We start from the raw sequence: 12,299 nt of genomic DNA, 5'->3' as shown, positions 1-12,299 counted from the left end.
AAAAACCTTCATGAGTCAGCTCTTGGTTCATGTAAAATTGGAGTTTTAACATAAGAAAAAACAATTCCCTGACTATTATTGCTATTTGCTATGGCAAGGACAGCTGTTTGTACATCTAATTGCCACATTAAGGTTTTTTGGTTTTGTTATTATAATGGATATAAAAGAAAAAAGCCACACTTAAGATAGAGCTTTTTTTTTCCCCCTTTTAATCACTTGAAACTGAAATCTGCCAGAGTACATTATGATTCCTAGGTCTCAAAGCAGTACTGCAAATACTGATTTTGTAGAAACATCACTACCCTGAGATCTGTTTTGTGTGTAAATGTCCTCACCTACAGGATAAGTTTCTGTGATGCTCAGTTTTGCTTGGAGAATAACCAGACTCAAGCAAGAAATCACCTTGATTAAAACTATGGAAATAAGATAATCTGTCTCTTTATTAAAAAGATTGGATGGCTTGAATGAGAGATTCTTAACTCTGGGAAACAAAGGTTTGCAGAAGGGGAGGTGGGGAGGGTAACTGGGTGACAGACACTAAGGAGGGCATTTGATGGGATGAGCACTGGGTGTTATACTATATCTTGGCAAATTGAATTTAAATTAAAAAAAAATTAAAAAAAAAGACTGGATAGCTTGAAAGATCAGAAGGCAACCTTGTTCCAGCTGTGAACCTGTCATATACCTAAAGTTGGGTGTATTGTTTTCATTACAATACATGGGGTATGAAAGCCTTTTGTATTCAGCTCAGGATTATTATTTAGAGCATAATATGGTACATTTAATTTTGAATTTCAGAAGTAGCCATCAGACTGGTGCGGTATCTTGTGTGATAAACCAAGGGCAGGCCTCAGTAAATTTGAACATAAATTTGGGCCAATAGTAACGTCACAACCGTTAAGAGAAGGGAGCATTTTAGATCCAGGGAAGCGTCAGTAATTTCAATTTTCTCAGTCTTCCTCCTGTTTTCCAAGGGAATGCAAGGGCTATACTTAACCCAAATTTATACAAAAGAAAGCAACAAAAGTCGCAGTAACAATCCACAGTGGGCTGGTAAAATGAATCTCGAAGCAGAAGGAGAATTTGCCACTCTCCATGGTGTGAACATCACCACCATCAGAGATTTGAACTACTACCATGACATCACTAAATAGTTCCTTTCAAGCGTTCTGAAGAGAGATATAAGAAGACAGTCAAAAATGATTACAATGTTTGTGTTTCCTTGTTAGGTCATAGGAATCTTTTTTTCCCTTTCTTAGTTTCTTTCTCTCTTTTCTATTTATTTCTTACATTGTGTGTAATGCTTCTATAATATGTTTATACTAATATATTAGCGTATCTAATAGGAGGGGTTTCACAAGTATTTTTTTTCTCCTAGGGAAGCATTAGTAATAATAGTTATGATAAAATATATCACCAAAAGCAATCATAAAGGAAGCCCAAAGTTTACACACCACACGCAAGTTGTTAGAAAAAGCAAACTTCTAACAGGTAGATTAATATACTTAATAAAAATAAATAATAAGTGGGACACCTGACTGACTCAGTCAGAAGAGCACGAGACTCTCGATTTCAGGGTCATGAGCTTGAAAGCCCCACGTTGGGTGTACAGCTGACTTAAATAAATGAAACTTAAAAAAGAACAAGCATAGACTATATTGCAGCTATGTTTTTGGTCAGGGGAGATCCATTTCTTCTCCAGAAGTTTTTTTTTTTTTTTTTTTTACAGTGTGTTCCCTGCATCAGCAACATCAATGAGACCTGGGAATAGATAAAAATGCAAATTCTAGGGCTCTGTTCCACCCACACCTACTTAACTGGAAACTGGGTGGGGCTCCCAACAATATGTTTTTAGCAACCTCTCCAGGGTATTCTTTTTTTTTTTTTTTTCCTCCAGGTGATTTCATGCATGTTCAAGTTTGAGAGCCTCTACTCTCAAACAAATGTTCTCAGCAAATGGAATGCAAAGGAGTAAAGGAAATGTATTTGGTGAAATGTTTCCAAAATCACCAGGAGAGACCTGTTGCCCTCGCCCATTGGCAAACATTGCCCTCACCCGTGGCAAATATTCCACGATAGCCCTAGAATATATTTAATATGGACACTAACATTCAGTCTTAGTTTGTTTCATTTAAAATATACTACCAATCACCTTTGGAAGTGTTGGCTGGTAGCATCAACATCCTTGATGATGTGCTAAATTAAAAGTAAAGCTCCCCCCACCAACATTTTAATACTTTGTAGTTTGATATTATTTCAATGTCACATAAATATCAAATTAGATCCATTTTGTAGTTGATTAAAAATTAGATTCTTCAAGCTCATTGAGTATTTATTGTATATCTATGAGTATAAAACATGCAAGTAGCTAACTTAAAATTCACAGTACTCAAATTTTTGTATTTCTCACTGTAAGTCATAGAAACTTTAGTAATTGGTATGATATATATTAAGCAATTTTTGCACCTCTTACTCAAATCTAACATCACTTTAAATAAAATTAAAGATAAACTAAATTCAGTTTCTAGTAATTTTTAATTAGGTATTAATATAAACACCTTGTCAAAGAGTTGTGAACTTGCTTGTTTTCTATTACAATTTTAAAAAGTAAGCTAGATGTATATTTAGGATGTTACTAAAGGAAATTTTACGCATAATGTACTAATATATAATTGCAAAACCAGCACATTCTCAGTTTATATCCTTGTCAGTGCAAGTTTTGAAGGTAATGTATTTTTTTAAACATTCAAATCACCTTTTCAGACAGAAAAAATGTGAAAAGGCTAACACGTTACTTGAAGGTAATGAGTCTGATTGATTCACTGGGGCCTTCTGATATCTTCCATGTGCACCAATCAAGTGAAAGGGCACAGGCACCATTGTACTACTAACATAAAAACCTATGGGCATGTAAATGCCTCGCTGCCGAATGTAGGAAACATATAAACAAAGGAAACTCAACAAAAAACTGTAGGCCTGTTAAGTGGCAGATAGCATAGCTTTTGACTTAGTCATTAAATTCCAACAGACTAAATATTGGCTTGCATGGCTATATCGGCTGAAAGAAACAAAAATAAAGGAGTTGTTAACAAGAAATCTGTAAAATATTTCAAGCACATAGTGACTAGATCAGTGAAGGAACTGAGCACTTCACTTGGGATAAAATTGTAATTATGCTTACCTAGCTATAATAAGCATATATATGCTGAATATTAAAAAAATAAAATTCATTTTTTAATTCTCTGTTAAGTCCTAATAAGGAAGTGGCTACTTGAGTGCAAATCTACAAAGTGTCTTACCCAGAAACAAGTGTATTTGTTGTTATCAACCCATCTCAATCTCACTTATCACAATTAACATATTTGATTTTATTATTAAGGCATTTTAAAGATAAATTCTCTCACTAAAATATGTGAAAGAATTATAGTATTCCACTTTAGGAAGTTTTTTAACTATCTGGAGTTTTTACATGATTATCATTATCATCATACTTTAGATGCTCAAATTCTAAAAAAAAAAACCCTTGTGTGGGCAGCCCGGGTGGCTCAGTGGTTTAGTGCTGCCTTCAGCCCAGGGTGTGATCCTGGAGACCCAGGTCGAGTCCCATGTCGGGCTGCCTGCATGGAGCCTGCTTCTCTCTCTGCCTGTGTCTCTGCCTCTCTCTCTCTCTGTCTCTCATGAATAAATACATAGAAAATCTTAAAAAAAAAAAAAAAACACACAAACTTGTGTATGTAAACAAGAGCTATATTAAATCATTGCGTTTAAATAAGAATTTCAAACTCTGTAATCCTTATATTTTTAAAACTAACAATTGGCCTATTCAGTAGTATTTGCAATTTATACATGTGGTTAACTCTTGAAAAGGCTTGAGTTATTTTGTGTCAATTCAATACATTTATTAGATATTCTTCCTAGGAATTTAAGTAACATGACTACAAGCTACATGGTGTATATACATGTCTCCTAATTTCTCTGGAAAATTCATCATTTAGTACAGAAAAAAAAAAACAGTTTAAGTGCTAAGTTCTTTAACTTATTAAAGCATGCCACAGCTTAAAAACACCTCTGAAGAAACAGGAAAAAAATAGTTTTTTTTCTCCTAAGGCTAATTAAAGATTGGAGAAATATCAAGATCAGAATCTAACTGTTCCAACCATTATTCCTTATGCACCAACTGTGTAAAAGTTTATGAAAGCATGCTGCTTGGGGAGGGGGGGTATTTAAGAGCCATCTAGTTCATCCAGCAACAGAGGTTTCATTGAAACTGATGAAGAGACATAAGAAAATATCCTTCTGCTAAATAATTTTGTAGTTGTGTGTATTATATCCTGTATATTATATTCCTTCACTTATATTCCTGTATACATTGTATTCCTTTACTATGTATAGTGAGGAATTGCAGTTTTCTTTGATGCCTAGAAGAACATTGGATCATATATATTATGATCCTACATGTTGTTCTGTTTGTCCCAGGTGCTTTTGTGTTTTTCAACATGCTTTTCCCAGCCCTTACCCGAGCAATTAGAAGACAAAGCTACTTGGCCTCTGCTCCATGTGCTATGGCAGGTGGCCAGACTCACAAGGAGGGTATAAATGTGGGGGCTCTTGATGAAAATAGTTAAATGTATGCATTCTTAGTGTTATAAGAAATAATTGATTGTTAACTAATATGGAAAGGAAGAAGAAAAGAGGTGGGAAAACAGCCTGCTTAAGCAATGAAGCTGCATGACTGCTCCAGCATTAGGAATGAGTTAATAATAATTAACAATGATGATAATAGTAATAAACACATTTGAAAAGCCTTGATGCTACTTTCTTGGTGAAGACACATGGAATTTTAAACTAACAGTACTGTCTTCGTTTTGCATGAAGCAAGCATACTGTTAAAAGTCATAAAAACAGGGGCACCTGGGTGGCTCAGTTGGGTAAGTGTCTGCCTTGGACTCAGGTCATGATCTCAGGTCCTAGATGGAGCCTGCATCAGGCTCCCCGCTCAGTGGGGGGTCTTCTTCTGCTCCTGCTGCTTGTGCTCTCTCTCTTTCTCTCTGTCAAATAAATAAATAAAATCTTTGAAAAGTCATTAAAAGCAATGGGGGGGGGAAGTGATGATACACCTTATTGCCTCTAATGTCTCATTCAAAAATGCTCTTGAGATAAATTGTAACAGAAGCCTAATATAAATAGTGGTAGATGAAGTTATCAAGCCATATCATTCTATTTCAAAAATATTTTATGTCTGAAAACTATATTTTCCCCAGCTTTATTGAGATATGAAGGACACATAAAACTTGTGTATATTTAGTTTGTACAACATGATTTTTTTAAGGTATACAACCTGATAATTTCATGAATATCCACACTGTGAAATGATTATCATCGTCAAGTTGATCAGCTCACATTGCTACCATTGGTTTGCAGGAGAGGCATGATAGAGGAGAAGACTTCAGATTTATTCTCTCACCAAGATTTAAGTACACAATGCAATATTGTCAGTTATAATCACTATGCAGCACATAGATCCCCAGAATCTATTAATCTCATACTTTGAATTAATTAAACAACAATTCTTTAATTGGTAGTGGGATAGGATTACTAAGTCGGAGAAATCTTAGCAACATAGAGAAGATCACATATGTGAGAAAATAATTTTTATTTCAGTGCGGTGATATCTAAGAAATATATGACATTTATGGTTGCTCTCAGCCAGCAACGTGAAGAAATATGAAGTACAGATATATTCTGTATCCCCTCATTGCGGTGGACTGTGTAGGTTACCCTGAGCTGACACAATTAGAGAAACTGGACTCCTAAGGAACTCTGACAGGTGTCTACATCCTGTGAACTCACATTCACCTCTGTGGCTCCATCAGAAACACAGTCTCAGAGAGAAGATAGAAGAAGTAGCACCAGCACTTGGAAGAGGTGAGTCAATGGTTCTGAATAATTATATGAAACCTTAGAGAAGTTGCTGGCAGTTGAGGGGCTGCAGGGCGACCGTGGGATGTGTGGGGTTCACTTCTGAGCTTTCATCACTTCAAGGGTTGAGCCTTTTTCGTCTAACAGGATTCACAGTTTCATGCTGGGAAAAAGTCAAGAGTTCAGCTCTAAATAACCTCAAGGACAGAGTATTTTGTATTCATTCCTTTCCTGCTCAGTAAGAAAGAGAAATATAGGCCTAAAAAGAAATATTTTTAGGCAAAATGATATGAGCCTTAAAAAGGTTTCAATTTTACTAGCTGTATTAAAAGGTAAGATAGAAAAAGTAATGTCTTAGTGATAGATACGGCACAACCTTACTGAAATGCCATCTTAACTCTTTGGCCTTTAAATTAGTGATCGCAGCTCCATTATTCCTCTAAGTACTTTGAACAATGATATATGTATGTCTGCCCCAAAGAACCACATTCCAGAAAATAATCACTGGATATCTTTGGGTAACCAGTTTTATATCCTGTTTGAACAAAAAAGAAATTGCCGATAACTGGTTTTCCATATTGCTGGAAGATAGGGAGCAAATGTGTTCATCACAAAAGGGTATTAGGAGGGTATGATGCAAAGGACAACACTTGTTTTTGTTTTTGCTTTTTAAAGCACTGCTGAAGAATTCTGGATGAATAAATGGATTGTGTCTCCTTTTCTTTTCCTCCTGTTAAATCACCCTCAAGTAGAACTAAAAATGAAATGCACAAATCCTTACCCACAGTTAAAACTGAGGAAGTAGATATTAGAAACCCTGAATGAAAAATAGGAAGCCTCTAAACAACACTTTAGGTAAAAGTATATAGGAGAATGAGCTAATAACATCCATGACTGCAGATCTCAAAGCCCCAAATACACCCTCATCCCTAGTAAGCGGGATATTTTAAGGTGAAAATGCTGGTTTTTTGTTTCCCACAAAGGAAATACAGAATTGAGGCATCTAACTGGAGCAAAACTGTGCTTCAGTTGGCTTCAAGGAATAAATTAGAATTTGGTCTGAATGTGAAATCACAGAGTTTTCCACGTAGACCCAGAAGACATGCCACTACATCTGGCACAACCTGACGGTGTTGAGTTGGGCTGGCTTCACAGAGGTCAATGCTAAAGAAACTCAGGACACAACCGTGTGTTTTACGAAACTCCACTGCCTAAACTGTGGTCTCTCCCAGATGAAGCCCAAGTAAATAACGATTCTAGAAATAATTCATCTCATTCAAGTATAAGTGATTATTAAAAAAAACATAGGAAACAAAGAATATATACAAAGAAACATTTTTTTAAAAAAGGAATATGTATAGGAGAAACAAATGGTAAGTGAAGGATTTTCGGAAGAAAAATCATGCTGGTTGAGGTTCTTAATGTTGGGAATATAATCTACCCATAACTTAAGTAAACAAGAATAACAAATAATTGCATTTGTAGAATAAGGGCAGAAATGGAGATAAAAAAAATAAAACTCAGACAACATGAAAATATCATGACCAAAAAAAGAGTGAGATAAAATCAGATCTGTTTCACAGCCTACGAAATTCACTTGATCCCTACTTAAGGAAAACAAAAAGGTCTCTGTTAAGAAAGAAAGAGGTAAAGTATATTATCTCTTCCTTGCTGCCAGTACTCATATAGCAAGAGCTCTATTAAATCCATTATTACTTCACTCTGTCTTGATATAAACAACTGAAATGCACTGAGGCCTGTTCAGTAGAGAACAAAAAGAAAAAATAAATTATTATTATTATTTCTGTATTACTATTAATGAGAAAGAACTACAGATTCCATTCTAAAACCTAGTTTTACTTAAAGAATGAACCTAACTAAGCCACTGGCAGTAAAGTCTCAGGGCAGAAGGTAATTTTAGTTTTCTTACAGATTTTGGAGATTTGTTTATGCACGTGTGTGTGTATGCGTGTGTGCATGTGTCATATGGGTAGGCATGTTTGTGCTGTTATAGTTACAGTAATCGGGTTGCTCTGGGTAAAATATATTTTTACACAGATAAATAGATATATTTTTACATCTATAAAGATAAAATATATTATTTTATATCTATAAAGAACAAATATTGAAAACACTCTGCTTATTTGTTGCTATTCTAAAAAATGTGGATGTCTTTGTGAAATGTTAAAAGAATAAACAAGTTAAAAATTTCTTGGGAAAATGTGAAAAATTGGCTTCCGGATAAGTAAAGAATGGTGTCCTAAGATAAATACATGCAATGAAAAGAAAATTTATACTAAATTGCAGAAGTAACTTTGTGTAGAGCAATATGAATATTATATTAAGAGAAAAGAGGAAGTAGACATTAAGGAGGCTGCATTTATGGAAAAACAAAGAGGTATTAAATGAAAAATACTGATTTTTAAAAAGGGAACAATTTTGTAATATTATTATCCAAAGTCATTTTATTTATTTATTTTTCAATAAATGTTGAGATAAACTTTTTTTTTCTTTAAGATTGTATTTATTTACTTAACATAGAGAGAGAGCACATGCAGGGGGAGCAGTAGGCAGAGGGAGAGAGAGAACCAGGGTCCCCACCCAGCAAGGAGTCCAAGGTGGGGTTCCACTTGGGGTTTGATCCCAGGACCCCAAGATCATGACCTGAGCCAAAGGCATCTGCTTAACCAATTGAGCTACCCAGGAGGCCCACCTAAAGTCATTTTAAAAATACTTTGGCGCATTGACAAAATTATCAAAGTAGTTTTTTTTTTTCAACAGAATATAGAAAATGTATTATAAACAGAGTTTTTTAATAGAAAAAGAATAAATATTGCCATAATAATCATTGCTTTTCTTTTTAATGTGTTTTCTTGTGAAAAAAAAATTCTACTTGACCAGAAAATATTTCCTTTAGGCTTATTTTGAAGACTAACATTTTCCAAATATTTTCTCTTCTTCAGTGTCCCACAAATGCCAAGAAAACAATTAAATAGAAAAAAATACAAAAAAATGATATTCAAAATAAAATTTTAACTCATTCTTTATTCTATTTTTTTTTCATTAAAAAAAACTTTTTAAAGATTGTATTTTTAAATAATCATTACACCCCACCTGGGGCTTGATCTTCCAATTCTGACATGAAGAGTCACAGACTCTACCAACCGAGCCAGCCAGGGGACCCGCATTCTTTGTTTAAAATTTCAGTTTCTTGGCTTTGGTTTGATATCTGTCCTAACTTAGATGGACATAAGCTAATATGCAGACACCAGAAGGTGCATGGATTGGTGCCAGCAAAGGCACGAGGACAAGGAAAAATTATGTAGCCATGAGATCAGCACCTTGGATTAGAGAGGGATTTAATCCATAGCAGTTAAAATGGACCCGTGAAGTGACTGGAACCAAGGTGCTGAAAACATGCAGAAAAGTTACATGAACAGCCGTGTAGGACTGTTTAATAACAGATGATAAATATACCACCTAAGCAAAGTGAGAGCATCATATAGCTGGAGGTATAACTATGTTCAGGACAGGCAGTTTCCCTAAAGGCAATCACAGCAAATAAACAAAAATCTCTCTGTTTTTGTCTGTCTGTCTCTGTCACTGTCTCTCCCTCACACACACACACACACACACACACACACACATACACACACAATCTTCTGAAAATAAGAAAAATAAAGGCAAAGATAGCAATTCTTGTTATGCTAGAACTTTCTAAAAATCAGGTAATATTATTGATTTGGGACAAGAAGATTAATTCTAGAAAATGCTGTTTCTACACTGAATTGATTGACACAAGCTCTATCTGCAAAAACAAAAGACAACAAAACCTGCAAACACTGATTCTGTAGAAAACACCTCTAGACTTCCACTTTCAACCAGAACAGAGCAACAGGGAACAGACTGACCCTTTGCCTTCAACAATCTTTACAAAACTGGACAGAACATAGGGCAGCAACAATTTTTAGACTGAACAAAAAGCCACACAGGACAGGGGTCCCAGAGAGAAAGTGACCAAGTGACTGAACCCCACAGCTGTCCTTATTTTCTGGAAAAAAGTTTTCAGAATGTAGAGCAGAGAGGGGTAACCCAGCATAGCCCAGCATCTTTCTAAGTTGAGGGGTCAGAGTTCAGGTCCTCGCCTGGAACCCAGGAAATGTGGAACCTCAGGGAGCATAGGCTCCCACAGAATCAATCCCCAACGATGGCTTTAGGGACATGAGGTTAGGAAATCACAGAGGCTAGGAAAGGAGCCACCAGGCAGAGGCAGGAGGGACAGTCTGGGGAGCTCAAGTGGTGCTGAGAATAGTTTCTGTACCTTCAACCAAGGAAAAGAATCTGTATGTGGGGCAAGGGGTGGGGTGGATTTAAGTCTCTCTGGGAGAAGAAAAGGAAATCTGAGTCATAGGTGAAAAATATCCTTAGATTAAAGGCTCCTCTGAATTCACTTAACGAAGCCCTAAAAGCAAATCTCCAAATGATCAAACTGTTTTCAAGTAGCTTAATCACATCCCAGAGCAAAGCCCCATCTAGTTAGAGGAATTAAAAACTAACACTGAGCATCCAACAAAGTAAAACTCACAATATCTGGAATGTGATATAAAATTGACAGATATGCAAAAAGCAACAATTAAAAACAAAACAAAACAAAAACAAAAACAAAAAACAGGCAAAGCCACACAGAAGGAGAAAATGACCCAGATCTTAGAATTCATAGGCACAGGACGTTTACATTCGTGATTTTAAAGCAAAGCCATTGGGAGGTTTTGGGGAAGGAGATATCTAAAAAAAAGTCTGCCTGCTGTGTGACAAGAGATGGAAAGGCAGGAAGAGTGGGAGCAGGGAAGCAATTAGGAAGTAACTCCCATGAATCTGAGCAAGAACAGGTGCCAAATCCCCCCACCCCCAAGCAATGAGGAGAAGAAACAAATTGTGGGTGTATTTTAAAAGTAAAAATGGAAGAATTTCTGACTCACTGGGAGAGGTCAGGGAAATAACAAAGTAAAGGACATTGTTGATGCATTTTTGCATTTTTACAGGGGTAAGAATAGAATTTCCCTTTACTGACATGGCAAAGTCTGTGGCAAGGGGGTTTGTTGGCTGTGGAGAAGCAGGGAAGGATGGGAAAGGGTGTGGCAGGGAACATTCTGGCTTGAGCAGAGATGCCCGTTAAGCATCTAAACAGATGTTGAATAGGCAGTTGGATATATGGATATCGAGGAGAGGCAAGAGGTCCCCACTGGAGGTATGCCTTTGTTAGTAATTACCATATAAACTGCAATTTAATGTGCAAAACTCCTTATACACAAAATTACCGCATTTCTAAAATGTATGCCAAAGTCTATGATTCATTACAATGAGAGAACGTGTGCAATTTAGAGAGAATTTCAGGGAAGCATGAAGAATAATGACAGGCCTGGAAATCAAACTAATGAAGTAAAGTTCAAAGAATGGGCTTCTCAGCCTAGGGAATGAATGAAGAAAGTGTTCAAAGTGATTGAAAATGCAATAAGAAAAAAAGGTCCTAAGGAATACAGTGGAGTTCAGTGATGAATTTACAAGGGGGAACATTTAGAAATTTAAAGAAAGCAAACCTCTACTGAATAGAGACCTCCTTAGATATAGAAAAGACTAGTATTACATGAACTAGAACTTCACAGGAATCAGCCTGAGAGATGTGGTTTGAAGTGACAATCCTAAAAACCAGCCTGTCAGTACTAAAATTTCCACTGTTAAGGGTTCTTTCCTTTGGGTAAAGAGACATTTCTTGCAATACTTTTTTAAATTGTAAATAATCTTAAAAGAATGAATTATTCAAACCGTAACATTTTATCTTCATGAGATTGACAGAGATTAAGAAAGCAATTACTTTCCAGGCCATGAGGGAAATATCCCTTGATAAGCTAAGTTATGTTTGAGTAGTAGGAGAAGAGTACGTTTGGAGTCATTTTCTTGGAGCAAAGTGGCAATGGATCAAGAATTGGGGAAGGTAATGGCCCTGAGAGAAGAAACATAAGAAGGGTCTATGGATCAATTGCTTTATAAATTTGCTTACTGGCATCTAAATACGGAAAGTCTCTGTACATCTGAGCCTTATTAGAATATTTTTCTGCGGGTGTGTGTATGAATTTGAGACATTTTTATAGAATGCTTAAAACTCTAAATGCTCAAAACCATAAAAATTTTGGTTGCTTAATTTAGGCAAAAAAGGAAACTTCCTTTAAACACAATTTTTTTTTTTAATGAATGGAAATTCAAATAGGAATAGAAAATTGAAAGTGAGAAAACTATCTTTGAGTATTCAAATGGTAACATCATCATGGAAAATTTACAATTAGAAGTATCATTCAAGAGACCATTCAAGAGCCACATGAATC

Source organism: Nyctereutes procyonoides, unplaced genomic scaffold (assembly GCF_905146905.1).
Source record: "Nyctereutes procyonoides isolate TBG_1078 unplaced genomic scaffold, NYPRO_anot_genome, whole genome shotgun sequence".
Lineage (NCBI taxonomy): Eukaryota > Metazoa > Chordata > Mammalia > Carnivora > Canidae > Nyctereutes > Nyctereutes procyonoides.
This window is presented reverse-complemented; position numbering follows the sequence as displayed.